The sequence below is a fragment of the Pongo pygmaeus genome, chromosome 6, assembly GCF_028885625.2.
Source record: "Pongo pygmaeus isolate AG05252 chromosome 6, NHGRI_mPonPyg2-v2.0_pri, whole genome shotgun sequence".
Lineage (NCBI taxonomy): Eukaryota > Metazoa > Chordata > Mammalia > Primates > Hominidae > Pongo > Pongo pygmaeus.
Window position 1 is genome coordinate 51,097,099 of NC_072379.2, and position 21,066 is coordinate 51,118,164.

The following is a 21,066-nucleotide window of genomic DNA, read 5'->3' on the forward strand; positions in this document are numbered from 1 at the left end:
CTTTGCAGAAAGGTTCCCTTTAGTGCTGGTTCCTTCTGTTAATCAGATGCTGGAAAAGTCCATGGGTAGAGTCCCACTCTGGAGACGTTTCAAGGTTGTAAATAAAGGCCTGATAGAGGCTGGGGAGTAGCCCTGGCAGTGCATTCACTGCCCCTGAATTTATTCCAAAGGCCCAGACATCCCCTTACCATTGACTCCGGTTCTTACAAACTGGCTTCCTCTTGATTTGACTTTTCTGAGGAATCTCTGGACATTTAAAAGGGACTTTTGAGAGAATATGGCCCAACCCCTTCACTTTATAGGAGCCAAAGCCTAAGGAGAGGAGTGAGTTACTCGAGGTCATACAGTAGGTCTGTGGCAATTAAGGGCTCAAGAGCCAGACTGTCAGGGACCAAATCCTGGTACCACTTAGCTGTGTGACCTTGGGCAAGTTAGTTACTCTCTACCTGGGCCTTGGTTTCCTTGTCTGTATTTGGAAATGATCACAGTATTTATGGAGAATTAGAAATGGCCTCAAATTCTTTGATACCTCTCCATTCAAGAGGTGTCACCTTTTCCCACTCTCCTTAAATCTGAACTGGCTGGTGATTGTGCTGGTTCCAGGGCTAGCCTTTAAAAGAATTGTCAGCTTCACCTTGGTCTCATGGAGTCCCGAATTGTCACAGAAGAGGTACAACTACCCTGAGGCCAGCATGAGTGAGGAAGTCCAAGCTAGCCATTTGAAAAAGCTGTGTGTTTAGGGAGAGAGAGAGAGGCCCAGGCAGCCTCCAGCTATACCAACCTCCAGTCCTTCAAGTCATCCTGAGGCCTCAGACATAATGGAGCAGAGATAAGCCTTATCCAAATTCCTAGCCTGTGGAATAGTGAGACATAATAACAATAAGTTGTTGCTTTCAGACAGTAAGAGTGGTTAGTTGTGCACAACAGACAACCAGAACAATACCTCTCAGAAAGTTGTGAGAATTAAATGAATTGATACAGTTGTGATGTAGAGTAGTGTCTGGCACAGTGTTCAATAAAAAAGTGAGTTATTACTCATTCAACAAATATTTATTAACACCAAGTTGTTCTATACCTTGAACTAGCTGGAAGGGTCACAGTGGAAAGAGTGACCCAAAGAATTTGACCCTTGTGGAAATTAGGAGAACTGTAACCTAGTCATACACTTCCTATTGAGTGAAGAACATATTTTCCCCTACTTGGGTCCCCCAAATCTTATCTGTCCCTGGCAGAGGTAGAAGTTACAGCCTCTCCTTCTAATGGGATGCCCAAGACTGGGTGGGTCTGGAGGGGTTAAGCCCAGGGATGTTGTCCCAGGGCTGCTAATGAAAACTCAGCTGCTATTGATTCCAGCAAGCACTCCCTCTCCCAGGTCAGAAGAGAAACTCAAACCATTGTTGAGTAAATACAGTATTCTGTTCACTACATCAATTAGCCTGACCCCAGGGGCTCTAGGAGCCCCCTGGCTCCCCCATTTGCAATGACAGCTGCCATGCTAATGAATCCACATTGACATGATAATTAAACCATTACACAAAGTGGGGCTTTCCTAGTCACAGCAAATTCAGCAGGGGAGCCCGGGTGGCTGTGGCCCGGACAAGGCAATGGGGACCGTTCCAGGGCCAGGAGCTAACATGCAGTGCCTGGGTCATTCCCAGACTTGTCCACAGGGGCAGCTGGACTGGAGCACTGCAGTTGCTGCCTGTGGTGCTGGAGGCAGGGATGGAGCAGGCAGGCCAGGAGAAGGATGTCACGCGAATGCTGCTCCTGCTGTCTCTTCAGAAATCCTTAATTGGGTGAAGCCTGAAAGGAAGGAATCCCTTGCCCCTCTGTGGAAGAGGCAGGATACCCTGTCAACTCTGGCCTAGGCCTTCCCCTCCGGAAGGCTTAGCCACACCCAAGGGAGAGTTGGACAATGGGGATTGTGAGGGCCAAGGAGCCTTGCATTCCTGGCATCATCAGGAAGAGCCATATGACCATCTTTCTCACTATCTTTGGAGAAAATGAGTTTTTCTGCAAGCAGACGATTACAAACTGCAGAAATGTCTGATTTCTTGGTACAACCTTACCAATAACTCATTTCTGAGGCTCCAACCAACCACAGTCCTCTTTGCAAGAGCACAGACTTGGGAGTCAAAGGGGACTGGACTTACATCTTGGCTCTGTAACTTATTAATTGTGTGATTTCAAGAAATCACGTGGTGAACTGAGCCTCTATTTCTTCAACTGCAAAATGGACTCAGAAAAACTTCTTGGCCTCCCTGTGCTTGGGATTAAACAAGGCAGTTTATGTAAAAGGTTTAAGACAGAATTTTACTTAAATAGATGACAGAACCTTACTGGCCACAATAACACTCTCCATAAAGATGAGTTCCATTGACAGAGATAATCATTGTGATTGATTGGGTGGGAGCCTAGAAGGAACAGATTAAGGCACTCCTAGAAAAACCTCTAGACAAAGTGAATGTGTTTTCCTCTTGATGACTGCATGCAGGTAAAGCTGCATGTAGAGTGTGCTCAGTATAAATATGGGGAAAAAGGGGGACAGAAAATGACATGCTTGTGGCAGAGAAAGAGGCAAAAGGGGAGGGCTGTCCTGGCTCAGGATTATTAGACATCACCCGATAAGAGGTGATCAATCAAATATTTTCCCACCCATCCATCCATCTCCATTATTCATACAAGCACAAACACACATATTAGGGGAGCTTATCATGTAGAATTAAACACAGGCAAAACCAGTGCCTGTTTCTTATAAAAATCTGGTCAATAAATGAATGAATGTGTAAGTTGCAATCCCTACTCTCATAATACCCTGTAAAATGGAGTGTACTGTTCATCTCACACTTGTGTGTGCTGCCTCTTTTTCCCTTAACATAATTCAATTCTAGCTGAGCTATGATTTATGGGCAGCAAAGAAAACACAGGTATGTAGTTTTACAAGAGAACTACAAGCAGGTGATAACCTGGCAAGAACATACTCCGACAAATTATGCTCAGAAACATAGGAGTTCAGCAGTGGGCAGGTGAAGAAACAACCAATGTTGGATTCAAAACTGAGGATTTTGAGATTATATCCATATTTAGCTGGGAAAGTGCTGTGATTGATTAGTAATGTCTGCCATGGGCATGGGAATGGAGAGAGATGGGTCTTTCTTCATGCCAGGTGTTTGTCATCTCAGGTCTAGTCAAGATCTAAGATACCTACCATTATGAAACTCTGTGTGTGTGTGTGTGTGTGTGTGTGTGTGTGTGTATCATGTAGGATAAGCCAATTCTCTTCTCCTCATACTGTGAGCAATTAGTATTACAGTTTGCTACACGAACCAGTTTTGGTATTTTTCTTCTTCCTGCCTCCCTGCCAGTTACCTTAAGTAAATCCACTCAAGCTCTCAAAACCTGTGCCATCATGCAAAAGAAATTTGGCTGCCTTAAAAGAATCTAATTTGATTTGTCGAAGTAGCCAAAAAAAAGTCAAACTTTTTGTCAACCAGTTCAACAAACATTTACCAAACATCTATGTCAAAAGACTTGGGAATAAATAAAGAAAGAACCCACAGTTTCCTCAGGTGCTCAATGTCTAGTGTTTATGTGCTGGGGTGTGGGGTGGGAAGAAAGAGGCAGAAACACCTGCAGACACTTTCTTGCATCCCTTGTTTAGAAGGCACAATAGCCAGTGAAATTTAATTTGATGTGGCTTAAGCGTTCTCTGGAGGGAAACCACCCCCATTTATGCTGTGGGAGCTGATGCAGCTCTGGGGAGCAAGTAAGAGGTTTGAAATTGAGCTCTTTGGATTTCCAACCCCCTTCAGTTTGGGCTTCCTGGAGGAGGCTGCCCTGTGCCTGGGAGAGTCCAGGCAGAGGGTGGAAGGTGAAAGGAGGGAATGTGGAACCAGAGGACCCCTTTGAACCCTGGGATGTTCAGAGTCCTTCCATTATTGTCAGGGTGACCCATTCACATCTTCTAAAAGATGAGATAGAACATGAGCAGAAGCTTTCTTGGTGCTTTCTCCACTGAACCCTTGCTACCCAAAGTGGGTTTCCCAACCAGAAACATCAGCATCCCCTTGGAACTTATTAGAAAATGCAACATCTCAGGCCCTTCCCCAGACCCACCAAAACAGAATGCAAATTGAAACAAGAATCCCAAGTGATTCCTGTGCACACTGCAGTTTGAGAAGCCCTGGTTTATGTTACAGAAATGCCATTCACACCCCTTACCTCATTGGGTAGTCACAGTAGACTCTACAATAATACACTTTCTCTCTATGGCTTTTTTTTTCTTTTAATTTTAACTTTCCTAAATGCTCTTGTGAGTAGGCTCTACCCTTCACTTCCAGGCTCACATCAGATGTGCAACCTCTGATGCCACTCAGCTCCTCTCTTCCTTTGGCGTTAAGGAGGACCTTCCATTGCCGTGACCCAGGCTCCGTGATGTAAGGGAACCACATTTACGCAGCAGAGTTACCCATGACCAGTGGGCTCCATTCCCCTTCCCTTCTCTTTGTAGGCTTTCTAAGAGAAAAGAGATAAAGAAAAATCCATGCTATCATGGAAGGGTGGGAGAAGGAGTGGGGCAGAACAAAGGGATGTGACGGGCAAGGTGTGTGCATGGAGGGAGGCCTGGTTGGGGAGCCAGGAAAGCTATAAAGAGGAGAGAAGGTGTTGTGGATTGAGATACTGAAGAGTAGGCAGCAGTTACAGTTGACTGTGGGGTTCTAACTTTTTTCCCTTCACTGTTTCTCTGTTTTCTGCCATTCATTCTTTCGATCGATCACTCATTCAGCAGATATTAATTAAGATGCAGCTTTGTGCCCAGCTCTGTTCTGGGTGCTGAGGATACTGACAGAAGACAAACCCAAGGCATGAAGTGGGCGAGGAAGACATCAACTGAGAAGCCGGCTTCCAGGCCGAGCAGAAGATCTGGCCCTACACTGGCATGGCTGCCAGGCACCATAACTGGACTAGGCCTTCCTGTCCTCATGACTATGACATCAAAGGATTCTACGGCTACCTGAGGCACGAGAACACATTATGTAAAGCAGATAAAATGACTCCAGAGTCTTCTGCCTTGCCAGATCTTTTCCTTAGGATGAGTTTAATGAGGCACACACAGTCCTGGATGTTTTACATGCACCATCTGATTGATCCATCACAATCAGAATCCTGTGAAACTGGTAGCAGAATGAGGGGAAGACTGGGGTGACACAGTGTATGAGTGGCCTGAACTCAGGTCTTTCCTGGCAAAGCCTGTGATCCTGACCACTTAGTGAACAGAAGACAAAAGGGCAGCAGGTGGTCAGAGGGGTACAGATTGGACATTTCTGCTCTGAGGTAAATTTCTGGAACCAGATTGAATTTATTTGAAACAGAAATACTTTGCTGGCCACTAAAGAGGAAATCTGCCCTGATGCCATCCCTTCCAGAAGGCATACAACAAACACTGGCTGAAATGAATGGAGAGAGCCTGGGGACAGCCAGGATGTTGAGAGGTTCAACCAAGTCCTGGGGCCCCAAGAACAGCAAACTCCACACTTGAGGCTACTGGGAACACTCTGCTGGGGGCTTGGCTTTATTTGTCCCTCCCCCTCTGTGAAATCCTGGGGACTGTCAAATAAATGACAAGACTCATTTTACAAGTAGACTAGAAGTCTGCAGTGGCGAGTCGGAGCTGATTGCCTATCTTATCTTGAGTCATCAGTCTCTCATTCCGCCTTCCACAAACAACTCTCAGTTGTGAGATCTGTGCATGGGCCTGATGCAGTGGGCATTTCCCAGGGCCTTGGTCCATCATGAGCCATAGGGAATGAGAAATACACTTAGCCCCCTGCTGAGGGGACCTTGACCAGCTGGACCAGAGTAGCAGGAAGACGGAAGCCTTGAGGTGCTGGGAGTGGTGTCTAGGTACTAAAGTATGTTGGTGACAATGACCATGACACCCAGCACTTTGGGAGGCTGAGGTGGATGGACTCAAAAGGGATTCAAAACCAGACTGGCCAACATGGTGAAAACCCGTCTCTGCTAAAAATACAAAATTAGCTGTGCGTGCTGGCACATGCCTGTAATCTCAGCTACTTGGGAGGCTGAGGCAGGAGAATTGCTTGAACCCCAGGAGGCGGAGGTTGTGGTGAGCCAAGTTTGTGCCACTACACTCCAGCCTGGGCAACACAGCGAGGCCCCATCTCAAAAAAAAAAAAAATCAATGACCATGACAATGATGATAATAGGTAACTTATACCTCAGGCTTACCACATGCTAAATTCTGTTTTGCACTATTCATGCATTACCTCATATAGCCTTGACAATCTTTTTTTGGATAAAGAAACTGAGGTCCAGGGAGGCTGAATAACTTTCCTAAGTTCATACACCTACTAAGTGGGAGAGCTGAGATTTGAACCTCAGCGTGTTGGAGTCTAGAGTTACTTACCCCCTTGTTTGGGGCAGAATATCACCTCTATCAAAACTAAATCACAGGCCAGGTGCGATGATTCATGCCTTTAATCCTAGCACTTAGAAAGGCCAAGGTGGGAGGATCACTTGAGCTCATGAGTTCGAAACCAGCCTGGACAATATAATGAGACCCTGTCTCTATAAAACATTTGAAAATTAGCTGGGCATAGTGGTGTGGGCCTGTGGTCCCAACTACTCGGGAGTCTGAAGTGGGAGGATCCCTTGAGCCCAGGAAGCGAAGGTTGCAGTGAGCCATGATGGCACCACAGCACTCCAGCACGGGCAGCAGAGCAAGATCCTATTCTCCCCCACCAAAAAAATCCCACAAAACCCCCAAATCAAACAAACAAATCACAGAGCCTTCAAGGATTTTCTCCAGTAGCCGATTTTCCTGGTCAAGCATGGAGCACCGTCACTTTTTTTGCCCCAGACATATCTTCCCTCTTGGGGTCATCTCACCTTGTTTCTGCCACCCCTATGTTGCTTAACTCCAAAGACACAGAATGGATCTTTAAAATTAGATGAAAGCAGAACAGTAGACAGAACAGAATGTCAGAAACATTGAATTAGTGAAGTTTATATTTGGCCGTATCTCCAGGACCTCACCTCACTTAAATGACAGAGGTTTTGCAGCACAGCAAAGATCCTTGGTTCTGGGGCCAGGCATTCCTGTGTTAAAATCTGACTCTATGGCTTCCTAATTCTCTGCTTCTGAAAAGAGTTCTCAACCTTCCATGGTGTTCTCATGTGCAAAGCAGGAATGATGGTAATCCCTGCTTCACTGGGTTATTGGAAGATTAAATGAGACAACGTGAGTGAAGTACTTTGCTGGATGTCTGGCATAAGTAAGTGCTTGATAAATGGAGTCTGTTATCCATTAGCACAACAAATATTAGCATCTATTCTATATATTGGGCTTTAGCATAAGATTTCATTTTAACTATCCTCTTTTAAGCTCTTCAGTAAGTGTTCTGGTTTTTTTCATAGTGATCTTACACATTTCTTATAAAGGTTATCTCTTGGTTTTTGAAGTCTCTGGTTGCTATTTCAAATGTAAGTTTTTCTGTTATAACTTCTTTAAAACTTTATCAATTATAAAATGTTTCAAATGTACTGAAAAAACTAAAAATCAGCAGTTTAGCCCCAACTAAATTGGTTAAGTCCACCTCTTTCTCCATGCAAAGCACGTCTGCTATGTAAGAGAGCTCCTCTGTGTCAAACCAAGGGAATCATTCTCCCTGCACAATTGATTGAGGTGCAGCTCACCCATTGCATTGACTGGGAGAGATAGGTAACCTCTTCTCAGTGAGGGAAAGGTTGTTGTGGTTGATAGGAGCTTGAGTTTTCATGGTTGACACCCTAAAATTCCTCATCCTGCAATCCTATACCCACACAAACAAAGGCCCACCATAAATACACAAACTTGCAAGAGATTGATTATTGCCTTGTATGCTTTCTTTTAAAAAATAGAAATAAACTTACTGATGTCAATAAATATCAGTACCGAATAGTTTCCCATTTTAGGATGCACCAATACCTATTTAGATAAAATTATTCTGACATCTTTGTTTCTGATGTGTTTGCCATTAAAAATTGCACAGTGGGCCAGGAGCGGTGGCTCACGCCTTTAATTCCAGCATTTTGGGAGGCAGAGGTGGATGGATCATGAGGTCAGGAGTTCAGGACCAGCCTGGCCAAGATGGTGAAACCCAGTCTCTACTAAAAATACGAAAATTAGCCAGGCGTGGTGGCGGGCGCCTGTAATTCCAGCAATTCGGGAGGCTGAGGCAGAGAATTGCTTGAACCTGGGAGGCAGAGGTTGCAGTGAGCCAAGATTGTGCCACAGCACTCCAGCCTGGGTGACAGAGCAAGACTCCTCTCAAAAAAAAAAAAAAAAATTCACAGTGATTATGAACATGCTTGGTGTGCATCTTTATTTTCCAATTATTTTCAAGACATATTCATATTGCAGGACCAAAAGGTGTGCACATTGTAAAGGTTTTTCAATACAGACAAATTGTCCTTAAAATAAGCTGAGTGAATTTATACTTCTACACGTCCACCAGCACTGATTAATGTCTAATCTTTGCAAAATCAAGATTTTAAAAATGAGGTGGAGTTTTGCTCTTCTTGCCCAGGCTGGAGTACAATGGCACGATCTCGGCTCACTGCAACCACTGCCTCCCTGCCTCATCCTCCCGAGTAGCTGGGATTACAGGCATGTGCCACCACAACAGGCTCATTTTGTATTTTTAGTAGAGACGGGGTTTCTCCATGTTGGTCATGTTGGTCTTGAACTCCCGACCTCAGGTGATCCGCCTGCCTTGGCCTCTCAAATTGCTGGGATTATAGGTGTGAGCCACTGTGCCAGGCCATCTTTTTCTTATTGTTTTATAAGGGCTCTTTATATTAATAGAAAAACTAATAAAAACCCCTTTCCTATCATATTTTGCAAATATTTTTTCTCAGCCACTTGTGTCTTAATTTTGTTTTAAAATGTTTTTAAATTTTGTTTAAAAATATTTTTGCCACCCTGGGCAACATAATGAAATGCTGTCTTTACCAAAAATACAAAAAAGTTAGCAGGGTATGGTAGTGCAAGCCTGTGGTCCCAGCTACCCGGGAGGCACAGGTGGGAGGATCGCCTGACCCTGGGAGGTAGAGGTTACAGTGAGCTGGGATCACGCCACTGCACTTCAGCCTGGGTGACAGAGTGAGACTTCATCTCAATATACATGGGCAGAAAATCACCTAATACAATTAAATCACAGGCCAGGTGCAATGGCTCACGCCTGTAATCTCAACACTTAGGAAGACTGAGGTGCAAGGATCACTTGAGCCTAGGAGTTCAAAATCAACCTGGACAATATAGGACCTTGTCTCTACAAAAAATTTAAAAATTAGCTGGGCATGGTGGTGCACGCCTGTGGTCCCAGCTATTCAGGAAGCTGAGATATATATATGATGTGAAAGTTTTTTAATTTTACTTTTTAAAATCCCTACTGATTTGAGATGCTAGCAGTTCATCAATTTTCTGCCATGTTCATCATTTTCCATTGTGTTAATATACTTTGTTTGTTCATCTTCTTATTGATAAATACGGATGAATGTCCACTATTTCATTATAACAGTATTTCGGTGAACATACATAACTTCTGGTGCTCTGCTGCAAGAGTTTCTCCAGGTATAGACCTACAAGGGGCATTGCTGAGTCAAGGTGAATTTGTTTTCTAGGGCTGCCATAACAAAGTACAACAAACTGGGTGGTTTAAACAACATGCATTCATTGTCTCATTGTTCTGGAGGCTGGAAGTTCAAAATCAAAGTGTTAGCAGGGTTGGTTCCTTCTGACGTTGGTGAGGGAAGCATCTGTTCCAGGCCTTTCTCCTTGCATTATAGGGGGCTGTCTTCTCCCTGTGTCTTCTCACATCATCTTCCCTCTAAACAAGTCTGTCTCTGTGACCAAATTTTCATTTTATTGGATTGGAGCCTGATCTAAACACCTTATTTTAACTTATGACATCTGCCATGACCCTTTTCCCAAGTAAAGTCACATTCTGAAGTATTAGGGGTTAGAACTTCATCATAAGAATTTTGGGGTGAAACACAATTCAACCCCTATTATTCATCTATCTATCTATCTGTCTATCTATCTATCCGTCTATCTATCTATCTATGAAGATATTGCCAAATTGCCCTCCAAAGTGGTACAACAACCTACAGCCCACCTGCAGTACCTGTAACATTAGCCTTCTTTATTTAAATAATAATATACAAACAGACCTTCAGGTGGTTTCTGATTTTTTGTTTTATTTTGTTATTGCTTCTATTAAAAACTGCAGCATTTCCATGAACATGCCCATAATATTAATATAAACTCAGTATTGTGGGACTTTTTTTTTGCCAAGCTGGTGAGAGCAAAATAGCATCTCATTTCCATTTCCCTTTGCATTTTCCTTATTACTCTTGAAGTTGAGCATTTTATTTGACATTCAAGTTTCATTTCTGTGAATTTCTTTGTTCTGTCTATATTAGTAGGGCTATAAGTAAAATTGGTATAACAAAGACCTTCAATTCCAGGGACTCAAATAGCACAGAAGTTCCTTGTTCACTTGCATAACAGTGCAGACGTGAGTGGGACAACTGGGGTAGGTAGGCAGCTCTGCTGCAGCGAGTAATCCAGGATCCAAATTCCTTCCACCTTGTTACTATCCCATCCCTAGGGTATGTTCTCAGTTCACCGGATGACTCCCAGCCTTCAATAAAGTCTGAATGACACAATGGACTTTGGGGACTTGGGGGAAAGAGTGGGAAGGGGTTGAGGGATAAGAGATTACAAATTGGGTACAGTGTATACTGCTCAGGTGATAGGGGCACCAAAATCTCACAGATAACCACTAAAGAACTTACTCATGTAACCAAACACCACCTGTTCCCCCAAAAACCTATGGAAATAAAAATAAAATAAAATAATGAAATAAATAAAAAGAAATTATGCATGCTTCTAACCTTCCAACATTATTATACAATTCAAAATGTATGTTATACAAATTCAATAAATTTGCTTTAATGTCAAAAACAAAAAGTCTGCATTCCAGACTACAAGAAGGGGGTGGGGAGAGTCCAAGTGCTGTGCAAACAATGCCTTTTTCAAAATATCTGACTGGGAAATGCCCACATTACTTCCACTAACATCTGATTGGCCCAGATGTAGTCGTGTGGACACACCTAGCTACAAGGAAGCAGGAAAATGTAGTCTTTGGCAGGGCAGCCATTTGTAAGCAAAAACTCCAGGTGTTCTATTATCACATGGAATAAGAGGAAAAAGATACTAGAAGAAAGTTCACCATCTCTGCCACAATATTTTTTTGCCTACTTTTCTATAGAGTTTTTGTCTTGCATTTGTTAATAAGGAGTTCTTTATGATTTACATACTAATGTTTTGAAGGTTGTGTGCATACAAATATCATCACATTTCTATTTCCCTATATAAATAAAATATCATTCATTATATTCATGGTATCATTATCTATAACAATATTTTAATTTAACACATTTTCAACATTTATCAAACTTTTTATAGTTTCTGCTAACTGTATTTTATTTAAGAAGTTCTTTTCTGTACCTGTGTTAACATTTTTTTCTTCATTTTTTCCTCAATGTTTTACTTTTCGTGTTTAGATCTCTAATTCACTTGGAATTTATTTTTGTGTATTCTTTTTTTTTTTTTTTTGAGACAGAGTCTTGCTCTGTTGCCCAGGCTGGAGTGCAGTGGCGTGATCTCGGCTCACTGCAAGCTCCACCTCCCAGGTTCATGCCATTCTCCTTCTCCTGCCTCAGCCTCCCGAGTAGCTGGGACTACAGGCACCCGCCACTACGCCCGGCTAATTGTTTTGTATTTTTAGTAGAGATGGGGTTTCACCATGTTAGCCAGGATGGTCTTGATCTCCTGATCCCGTGATCCACCCACCTCGGCCTCCCAAAGTGCTGGGATTACAGGCATTTTTGTGTATTCTTTAAGCTAAAGATCCAAGTTCTATCAGTACAGATAATCAACTGGCCTGGCACATTCAATAAACAGAAAACCCTTTCCCCAGTGACTGGTGATGCCATATCTTTCACAGGCAATGCTTCCATGCATTCGTGGGGGTCTGTTTATAGCTCTCTAGTGTCATCCCTACCAATGCCACATTGTCTTTATTATGAGAGCTTTATAATAAGCCTTGATCACTCTTTAGGGAAAATTTCCACACTTTCTTCTTCAAAAGTGCCTGGCAATTCTAGGCTGTTCTTTTTTCCATGTTACTTTTAGGATCAACTGGCATGTCATGGGAAAAATGTGTGGGTTTTTTACTTGTGATTTCATTGAATTCATAGATGAACTTGAGGGGAATTTACGTCTTTATGAGATTTATTAATATTCTCTCTGTCCATGAAAATGGTATACCTCTTTATCTATTTATCTTCCACGTCATCCAGTACCACTTTATATTTTCTTCATAGATGATTTTCATGTCTTTTGTTAGATTTAGTTTTAGTCAACTTATAGTTTTGTGGGTATAAAGCCTATTTCTAGTCTATTTTCTAATTTGTTGTTTCATGTAAACATGGATAGTGCTGATCGTTGTATATTGATCTTGCATCAATTGATCTTATTAAAATCTTAAAAGTGCTAATAGTTTATAATCCTCTTGGATTTTCTATTTAATCTATGAATAGTAGTAATTTACCTCTTCCTACTGCTTTTTATATCTTAAATTTTTCCTTTGTTCTATTGCATTGGTGAGAAAATCCAGTATAATGTGGAACAGAAGAGATAATAACAGGCCTCCTTGTTTTTGCTGACTTTAATATGAATATGCCTACAGTTTCACCATCAAGTATAATATTTGCCCTTGGTTTGTTTGTAACAGGTTAAGGAAGTTCTCTTGAATTTATGGCTTGCTAAGGATTTCATATCATAAATAGCTGTGAAATTTTATTACATTATTTTTCTGTATTTACAGGGGAAATTATATGATTTTCTTCCATTACTCCATGACTTTTTTGTTAAACCATACTTACATTCCTGAGATATTTTAAATTCATTACTCAATTTAATTTACTAATATTTTATGTAGAATTTTTTTCATATATGTTAATCATGATATCATTCTAAAATTATCTCTTGGTATTTTCTTTGTTCAGTGTTGTTAAGAAGACTATAAAATTAGTTGTCTATTTCCCCCTTTGCTTTTAATTATCAGTTTGTATACCAGTCCCACCATCTGATGTTCTTTTTGCCAAGGAGACTTTTATCTATTAATTATTCATGATGTATCCAGATTTGCTATTTCTTTGTCAATTTCATTTCTATTTTTCTAGAAAACTGAGTGCTTCATTTCATTTTCTCTTAAGATTTTTTAAGTCTCTACTGTCTGTAGTTATGGCCTCTTTTTCATTTTTTACATCTACATAGTTGTCCACTTATTGTTTAGGCCTATTTGAGTTGGGTATTCTACAACTCAAAATTAAAGGCATTCTGATTGACAGAGACAAAGACGTAGGGAAAAGTGGTGTACGTTCATACCATAGCAGTGAACTCAGGACCTGTCTTCCACACCACCATGACGTCTTCATGCTTTCCTCTGCTCCTCATCTCTTGTCCTTCAGGACTCGACCAAGCTGATGCCTCCTCCAAGAAGCCTTCCCCAACCAACCCACCCCAGTGAGCCTGGATGTTTTTCTTTTGCTTCCTTCCATAACACCACTTATCAGTCTGAATGGAAATGATCTGTCTCTCCGATTATCTTGGGCACTCATCCAGAGCAAGGAAACCATATTCATCATTCATCCCCAGAGGCAGGCAAGTGCCTTGCACATAACAAGTGCTCAACAAATACTTTCTCAACAAATCCGTAAATGGAGCAGTGTGGTGCATGTCAGGAAGAGTAGACCAAGGCCAGGCCTGGAAAGAGCACTTTGCCCAGAACATAACATTCTCAAGCTATAAAAAGATAGCAGCCATAAAAGTACATGCACCGGGGGCTGCATGTGTAAAACCAAAGAGCTCACCCCCTTGGGTAGGCAGCTTGCCCTCTGCCTGTCTGTTGCCTCTTCCTCTGTGTCAGCCTTATTTATACTGGGGACATGGCAGGGTGCCTCCTGGCCAGGAGCCCCTGGCTTGCAAGCTGGGGAGGCCCCTGCTTACTCCAGTTTCTGTCTTCATCCACTCCCCTCCACTTCTCCACCCATCCTCACCCCTGCCATGAGAAAGAGAAATCATGGCAACCGTGGAGGATGCTGGGCTTTGGAGCCAAATAGTCTTCAGTGAAGTCTTGCTTCTGCCCCTTCCAGGCCACGCACTCCTGGGCAATTTGTTTCTCCTCTCCGCACCTCAGCTTCTCTCTTCCCCATCCTCAGTCCCAAGATTCCAACTTTTGAGCATGTAAGAAGCTGTATGAACTCATTTCTGAGTCCCACTTAGTCAGCAACTGTATATTCGGCAGTGGGATATGGGCCTTTGTCATTCAGGGCCAATTATCCTTTCTGCTCCTCACATCTCCCTCCACAATCTTATCTGCTGTTCGATCTCCCCCTCCCTGCATTTCTTCTTAAATTCTCTTTTTACTAGGCGGAGGAGGCTCCTGGTTAGGAAAAGCCCAGAAGCAATTTAATGGTACACTTAATCCTTTTGTTGTTGTCTAGCCCTTGGCGGGCAGAAAGCCAGGTGCTCCCATTTCTCCTCCTGGGTAACTCAATTAAAGGAATTAAAAGGCTTCAGTTACATTATTAATTTTGAAGCTGTGTGCTTCTCACTCAGTGAGGACCCAGGAGAGCTTCCAATGCAGATGTTCTGCAGACACTCTACCCCAGACAGTCACATGGCAGATCATCCCTAGAACCCCTCGCCTATTTGCTTAGCATGGAGCAAGACTCTCACTCAACTCTCCCTCTCATGTGACATTCACAACAACCCTGTGACTTGGGAAGGACAGATTTCTTTATGTTTCAGGTGCTTTCCCAAGGCACCGAGGACACCAAGCACCTTTGCTTATGGGGCACACCTAACTGAGGGTAGCACACAAATAGGGAGGAGCTGTCTCATTTTACAAAACTGCTGGTGACCAAAGTGAATGGTCAGGAACCAGTACCCAGGGATAGGGGTACTGGGGGGCTCAGGGCCCCAGGGTCAGTAGTAGCCTGATGTGCAGAGTTGGCAGGATTGTGGCTGTAGATGGCACTGGAGTCGTCAGTGGATTTGCAGCTTCACTGGTGGTGAAAAGGCAGTACTATGACAAAGGAGGGGGCCGCCAGCTCTGAGAAACAGCCTGCCAGACCACAGGGGCCTGGATCTGTAGCCTTGGCAGCCAATGTAAGAGCTTCATCCCCAAGCAGTCAACATAGGATGGTTTATGTTTGGTCTCAAAAGGCCCCTAAATCAAAGTGGCTTAAAACAATACAAATGTCCTTGTGAGTCAGTAGGGAGCTGGGATGGGGCAGGGGAGTGCTTTGCCCCATATAGTGGTCACTCAGGGACCCAGGCTGAAGCAATTTCCATCTTCTCGTGCTGCCCTCTCTACATGAGGCCCAGGACTCACAGTCTCAGCCGAGGAGAGAGCATGTAGAACTGTGCACCTGCTCTTAAATGCCTCCACCAGGAAGCGGCACATAACCTCTCATTTCATTGGCCAAAGCAAGTCAAACGGCCGTGTGTTATGTCAAAGGGTGGAGGCCAGAGTGTAATCCTCTCATATGCCTGAAAGGAAGGGAAGGCTGGATATATTGTTCTTAACTGCCACCATAGTACTACTTGGATGAGCTTGGGCCACCTTGCTGGAAGATCCCTTTTGAATGGGACAAAGATGGTACACTCATCGCAAGTTCTCTTTATAAGCTTGGCACACAGCCCACCTGATGGGGCCTGACCACAGCTACAGATACCTCTGCCCACACAGAGCTCTTTAAGCTTTTGGGGGCCAGCCCTCTGCTGTGCTGTTTTAGTCTTGTGTAGGAGAAAGAGCTGAGAAACAAGCCATGCGACATTTCTCCCAACCTGTGATCCTGAGCAAGGCATTTCCTGTTCTGTTCTCTTTCAATACTTCTGATTATTTCCAGGAGGAAAATTGTAGACTGGGGCCACTAGATCTCCCGTGTCTTTCTAACACTTGTTAGCCTCTCTTTGTAACAAGGAAGAAAAAGATCTGTATCTCAGATCTAGGTAATCCTATTTTTTTCTTGTAATATTCATTTTCATAAATACCATCTATTTGAAACAAGAGATACTAGTTTTCAATCTACTTTTTGATGTGTTTCTTTTGAAATACAGTTATTCAAACTTTCAAAAACAGTTAGCTCACAAAAAGCTTTAAGAAAATCATAGTACTTGTTGAATGAGAGTTGGCCCAAGAATGTGAAGGTGTTAAGAAATGACTGAGGTTTGGCAGAGAGGCATCTAGTAACACCTCGTTTTTCCAGTGAGAAAACCACAGCAGAGCAGGATTGGACCTCAGGCAGTCTGGGTCCCGAGTCTGTCTTCTGGATGTTTAACCAGTACTTGCCAGCAGTGTAACCTTAAGCACAAATGATGTGAAGTATATGGGCCTCAGTTTTATCATCTGGAAAATGGGGATAATAATGGTGCTTATCTCAGAGAGTTTATGTGAAGACTAAATGGGTTCAAATATGCACAACTCTTAGAATAGCGCTGATAACTTGATACTGATTATTTCTGTTATCACTGTTTCCACTATCAGTCTCCACCTCGAGTGCACTTCTCTCCAGCTGCTTTCCTTTTGCAAATCAGGCCTGGGACTGAAGCTCACTAAAAGGAGGCAGTTAAGTCTTGTGGTTTATTCTGTTTTTATTTATTGGAGCAAATGTTTTCCTTGAAAATTAAGTAATTGAGTTAGCGATCACCAAACTAGGCCAAACTGGGTCTGGCCTTTCCTGCAATCAGTGACTTCAAAAGCAGTTGTTGCTTAAAAACAGGCAATGTAGCTGTTGGCCCTCTCCTCACTCCCCAATTCTCTCAATTCATTTCTTTGTTCAGTAATCTATTTCACATTCAGGTGGGAGTGGCTGACTGCCTGGCTGCAGCAGCTCCTCTGTATTAATCTGGGGGTGCTGGAGGCAAGCGGGAGGATGAAGTACAGCAAGCTAATTACTGAGTCAGACATGTGATGTCCCAGACCCTAGAGCAGCCCACGCAGGAGCAGAGACAGATACTGGAGCTGGTGCCGAGGAGCATGTCAATCACAAAGGGATTGGCAATCCATAAGAACAGCTCACAGGCTGGCCTCCCTCATCCTCTCCTAGGACTCCAGGCTGAGATCAGGCACAGTCTTTCAGGGGCCCAGCCTTCCACTGTTTTCTGCACAAAATCGTGTAATGGCTAAAGGGCCTGGACACCTGAGTCACAAAGTGTGGGGTTGAGTTCTAGCTCATTAGCTGCACAATTCTTAAGAAATGACCAAATCTTCCTGAGTCCCTGTTTCTTCACCTGCAGAATGAGGATACTAATATCTACCTTAAAGATTTGCTGTAGAAATAAAATGAGATCACTAATGTAAACTAGTCCGTAGAAAATAGCCTCTGATCCCATTTTATGCTGCTTTGTGTTCATGAGTGTAAGGCTATGAGAAATTGCAATAGGTTAATGAAACAACTATTCTTCCATCCACTTTCCTCTTGGTCAAACACTCCTGCCCAAACCAAATTATGACCCTTTTTTTTCCCTCACAGATTGCTTTTGTTTTCCCTTTTTGAGTGCTTTTTTTTTCATTTACAATATTGGTGCCCTTAAAATGGCAGTGCTGCTGTCACCTTAAGGGAATGATAAATAATTGACTACTAGATCAATCTTTAGTGCATTTCTTTCCATTATTTTTAGTGCGCACACAAGCAGGGTTTCATCTGGCTAGTCTATGACCACATGTCAAATTTTTTGTTAAAAAGTAAATCCCTGGGATATGAATAAATACTATTCATACAGAATCCAGAGTCTATGTACAAGCAAATTTGGAAAACATCCGGCTGAGCAAAGTTTAAAAAATTTACTTTAGGACCCTTCCAAGCCTTTACTATGCTGATGTGTAAAAGAACAGGATAAGATTCAGTGTTTCCCAAACTTGTTTGCCTGTAGGACCCTTTCTGCCAGGTTGGAACACTTGGAAGGGCTGGTGCCTTGTCAAGCTTCTCAAACTTTAGGTGCACATGGATCCTAGGGCATCTTGTTTAAATGTAGATGCAGATTTGGGAGCTCTGGGATTGGGCTGGACACTCTGTATTTGCGCCAAGCGCTCATGGGATGCTGATGCTACTAATCTGAAGACCACACTTGGAGAGTCAAGACCCTAAGGGGCTATCACATGGCACAGATGTTTGGGGAAATTCTCTTTACTGGGAAACAGCAGAAGAATCTAGTCTCAAATCAAAATATGTTTGGGGCAGTGGAAAGAATACTCACCAAGAGTTGGAACATCCAATTCGAGGTGAAACAGAAGAACTGGCCCCAGCTGGGTGAACTTGGATAGGTCATTTCTTTTCTTCAGATCTCGGTTCCCTCATCTGTAAACATGAGTAGAAGATGCTGCACTAGTAATAGTAGCTAGCCCCATAGAGCTGCTGTGAAGATGAAATGAAATTTTGTGAACCAGTACTTAGCACTATCTCCAGCAGTAGGCCGACACTGGTTGGAATGTTAAGCCACCTTCACACTGAAGCTAAAACTTTGTGTTGGAATCACACTTATGGTTGCCACAACCCTCTTAGTTTTCCACAAAATACATGGCTCGGCCGTGTTGACCCAGACTCACCTGCCTTCCCTGCCATCCATTGCCTAGATCAGGTTGAGCAGATGTAGGTTGTCCCATGTACTGACGGACTGTCAGAGGCTGCCCAGAGCCCTGTGCTGAGAAGAATGCTATCAGGGCTCTATGGGGAAGAGCTCCTTGACCAATTAGCCATGTCTGCTATGAGTGTTGGGAGGAACAGCATATGCCACCCACTCTTGCTCCCCTGTCCCAGCTCCCCACTTTGCTTATAATCACACAACTTTTATAAAATGATGGCAGCCTCCCTCCTCATGCTCAGCCCACACTTAAAATCTCCTCTTTCTTCAGGGCACAAAGCCAACAGGTAGCCATGCAAGCAGCTATTGACAGCACGCTGCCCTGCCTTCCCCACATTTAAGTCTGGTCGGCTGGCTCAGGCCTATGTTCTAGGACCAAAAGGGGCAACTCTCCTGTAGGGAGGCTTTAAGAGGTTCCCTGAGCCTTAGGTTTTTGCTAATCTCACAGATGTCTGATTGTTCCCAAACTGGCCTTATCACCATTCTCTATTTTACTGGGGTTGAAAGGATCTTCAGGCCACTTCAAACATGGGTAAAACCATCGATGCCATGCTCAGTGACCTCTGTCTTCAACTGCTTCTGCCCCAGCCCATATTGCACTAGTTCCAAAGGCTCCCACTTCAGTCTAGGCAACTTACCCCTGCATCCAGAGAAGTGGTGCTGCATCCTCTTCCTCACACCAGAAGCCTCTGCATCATCATGGATGCTTTCCTCTCCCTTGCTAACTCATGCCTGGCAAATCCACATCCCGTTGCACAATGTTTGGAAATGACAGGTGCCCACAAGGCTAATGTACCTCACATCACCATTCTCAGATTCATAGAGGTGAGCCTGGGTGCCTGTGAACTGCCCCCGTCCCTTCTCCTGGGACCTGATTGATTGGCTCAGGGGTCAGCCTGAACCCCAGTTGGACCATGCAGCGTCCCTTCCATGGGAGTGAGAGAGAAGGCTATACAAACTCAAGAGCTGTCATGGCCTTGCTTCCACCCCCAACCCCTCCACTCCCCACACCCCACCTTCCCCGGCCCATAGGCACATGGGGAGGCAGAGGAAGCCAATCTGTAGATACAAAGGAGAATGCAGAAGGTGAAGAAAAGAAAGGAAAGAGGAGAGACAGAGAGCCCTGGTAGTAATGCTCCTCTGCCCAGGCTTCTGTCAAACATCACTGTGCCTTAGTAATAAAGCCCCCGTTCTGCTTAAATCAGCATATGGGTATTTCTGATTTAAGCAACTACAAAAATTCTAACCACAAGGTCCCCCAACTCTATCATAGTGATATGGCTCAATCTGAGAGTTTGTTTCCTTCTCAACTGACCCCACCCAGGATAACACCCTTCACATTTAGGTGGTTGCAGTAGTCATCTAGTCATCTGATTTGTCACTTTTATAAGATTATTGTTTTTCTAAAATTAATACAAAGGAAATAAACATGAAACATGAATGTATTTTTCCTACTCAAAGACAGTCCCAATTCCCCATAGTTACATTCTTAACTCCTTTGCTCACTATTTGAATTTCTTGTAGATTTCAAAAACATGACCAATAGTCACCACTCTTAAAGTAACAAAGAAGGTGATACAGCAGATGCTGCAAACTGGCTCATTCAATGCTCATTTCAGCCCCTTCTAGCACCTTCCAATCCTGAAGAGGCTGGAAAGTCAAAGACTGCATTTCCCAGCTTCTAGGATTCTGGATGCATTTAGTTTCCACCAATCAGTACATATATGAGGATGATAAGGAACTGAGTCAGATAGAGAGAGAGAGGCAAGGAGCACGTTTCCTCTCCTGCATTCAGAAAGAAAAAGAATGATGGTTCTGGAAGTTCTCTCAGAGAAGTAAGGAAACCCTTAGCCCATATCTTCTCCCTTCTCATTGGCCCACGTTAGGCCATGTAACCATAACTGCATCCATTGCTGGGGTGAGTGGATGATATTATGTTGATTAGTGTAGGCCTGAGGCAGAGGTGTCCCTGCTCCTAGAGCCAAGAGTGGGGACATTTCCCTCACCACACATGTGAGGCGTATGGAAGAGGTGGACACTGAGATAAAATCCCAGATGATGACAAATAAAAGAAAGACGTTGGAATGGGAAATACAAAGACTACTTCTTCTCTGCTATAGTCTAGGTCCCTCCAGGGCAAGAATCTAGTCCTGTAGTTCTTCCAAAATGCCCTTAGTAATCATTCATGCACATATTTCTGTTTCCACTGGGCTTAAAGTGACGTTGGCTAGCAGGTATCTGTCACTTTGTTTTCCTCTTTAGTTCAAATTGTCTCTCATCTGTGG

The 21,066-nt window shown here is 43.4% G+C and overlaps 1 long non-coding RNA gene across 1 annotated transcript in view; it reads right to left on the reverse strand.

Moving 5' to 3' along the window:
• LOC134739821 (uncharacterized) overlaps positions 1 to 21,066 on the reverse strand; it is a 66,743-nt gene that overhangs the window by 8,211 nt on the left and 37,466 nt on the right. Inside the window, exon 2 of the long non-coding RNA XR_010126854.1 lies at positions 18,398 to 18,498. This is a non-coding gene — a long non-coding RNA (uncharacterized LOC134739821). The remainder of the gene's footprint in view (positions 1 to 18,397; positions 18,499 to 21,066) is intronic.